The 2548-nt window shown below is 39.4% G+C and overlaps 1 pseudogene; it reads left to right on the forward strand.

Annotated features, from left to right (window-relative positions):
* The first annotated feature begins 940 nt into the window (after positions 1-940).
* Positions 941-2148, forward strand: LOC145162584 (adenylate isopentenyltransferase pseudogene; annotated as a pseudogene).
* The last annotated feature ends 400 nt before the right edge of the window (positions 2149-2548 follow it).

Below are 2548 nucleotides of genomic sequence, written 5' to 3' on the forward strand. Positions count from 1 at the left end.
CACTTGTTTATATTTTTAATATAATAATAATAATAATAATAATAATAATAAAGTTTTTGTTTGTAGGAAAGTCCTAATATTTTTTTTTTGCGGAGAAGTCCCAATATTTTGGGTCAGTTTATGAAATGGTCCCAAATTAATTTGTTACCGGTTCCAACCGGTCAAAAAGAGTAAAAATGCAAGTTTTTGCCGGTTTTTAGGACTTTTTCGTAAACAAAAATTAGTTTATGACTAAAACGTAAAACAGACCAAAATTTTAGGATTTTATCGGAGATTTTCCTATAAATAAATACAAAATATTGTATTCCTATATGTTTAAAGCTAAAGTTCTATATAACACAACGTTCAATAAAATATTTTTAATTAAATCGAACCCCACAAAATATAACAATCTCTAAATTAATCTACATTCCTTCCCTCTTTAAAAAGCACTATAATCGATCATCTTCTCCAACCAAACCACCTTCATTTTTTCACCCACCGTCACACGGCGGAGCGTTGGTGCAGAAAATAAACAAAAACATCCATTAAAAAGATTATTCAACTCAATGACACATTCAACACTAATTTCCCAATCAACAACGCCCACGATCATCATCATCATCATAATGGTCCACTAGCTGCTTTGCACCATGATCAAACCAAACCAAACCAAACCACCTCCTCCCTCCATCTTCATCGATACTCTCATTCACATTCCTCCACCACCATCATCGTCATCAGTGCCACGCACGCCCAGCACCAAACAGACAAACCCAAATCCCCACAGAACCACCAGCCAGTAAGAACACACCAGATATATATACATACATACATACAAACATTATTATATATAGAGAGAGAGAAATTATCGAATTAAGGTCTGTATTTTATGTAACAAACCCATAATTTCGTCCAAAAAAATGGTGTATTCACTCTCTTCTACCACTTTCATGTATTCTGTATGTACTGCTAAATGCCATCTCTCTCCGGAAATATCCATGTCTGTGTCTATTAACCCTTGATTCCTTATGAGACCACCATTTTTGCCTATATCATCATCAACCCATCATCACCCCTTCAACTTTTTCAATTCTTTTCTCAGTTTCCGGTGGGTTCATTGCGTCCGTATGGAACCCGCTACCGCCACCGTTTTATCGCCCAACACTCGTCGCCGCCACCGGAAAATAGTCGTCATCATGGGTCCAACAGGGGCTGGGAAGTCTCGTCTCTCTATCGACCTCGCAACTCGATTCTTTAAAAACTCAGAGATTATAAACTCGGATAAAATGCAGGTCTATCGTCGACTTGATATCACCACTAACAAAATCACAAAGCAAGAACAGCACGGCGTCCGCCACCATCTCCTCGGAGCGTTTGACCCAACTCAATCGGTTGTGAACCCACACGATTTCCGGAAAATCGCATCGGATGCCATCTCCGACATTATATCCCGCCGTGGGTTGCCGCTTATCGTCGGAGGTTCAAACTCATTCATCTACTCACTCGTTACAAAACGATTCGACCCGAAATCGGATGTCTTCAACGGACCAAACCCAGACCCCGTCAGCTCAGAGCTCCGATATAAATGTTGTTTCATTTGGGTGGATGTCTGCTTACCGGTTTTAAACCAGTATTTATGCAAACGGGTGGATGAGATGCTGGATTCGGGTATGTTGGAGGAGCTCTCGGAGTTTTTCAGTTCCGGCGAACATTTAAAGGTGAGGCGGAGCGGGTTGGGGCAGGCGATCGGAGTTCCCGAGCTGGAAGCGTATTTCCGTACCGGTAATGGAACGGAGTCCGATGCGGTGTATAGTGAGGGAGTGAGGAGGATAAAGGACAATACGTGTCAGCTAGCGAAGAGACAAGTGGGTAAGATCCTACGGCTGAAGGACGGCGGGTGGGATTTAAAGAGAATTGACGCAACAGAGGCGTTCATGGCGGTATTGACGGCGGATTCAGGCGGAGGAAGGGTGGCGGAAATATGGGAGAAGCAAGTGGTGGAAACAAGCGTAAAGATCGTGAAGCAATTCTTGGAGGAGTAGGTTCTCCAGCTATTTCCAGCTCCCTCCCTTTTGTTTTTTTTTTGGTTTTTCTTTCCTCTTTTGTGTATGAATGTTTATTTAATTTTTAGATTGTAAAAGGTTTTTTTCAACTTTTTTTGGATAATTTGTTGGGTTGGATAGAATATCAATATGATGACTTATGAGAGCTTGTGCAACCAATTTTGAAGCAATGGGAGTATGTGTGAATGTATAGACAATTTCTTTGGGAGTATGTGTAAATTTATAACAATTTCTTCGTATTTTCTTTCATAGGCATTTCAAAATAAGAAACAAAAAGAAAAATAATGAAAATATGACAATGCACCGATGTTGTTGTATGAGACTATGGGACTCACGAGTGTACCTCGTGACATCCGTTGATAAAAATATAGTGACGAGTGTACCTTGCGACTTATGTTGATAAAAAATAACGATAAATATATAAGTGATCTAAGAGTTTAAGTTTATAAATATAACTAATCACAGTTTAAATTAAAAAAAAAACTCATAATATGGATAACTTG

This window comes from Lactuca virosa, chromosome 3 (assembly GCF_052849685.1).
Source record: "Lactuca virosa cultivar CGN04683 chromosome 3, Lactuca_virosa_CGN04683_v6, whole genome shotgun sequence".
NCBI lineage: Eukaryota > Viridiplantae > Streptophyta > Magnoliopsida > Asterales > Asteraceae > Lactuca > Lactuca virosa.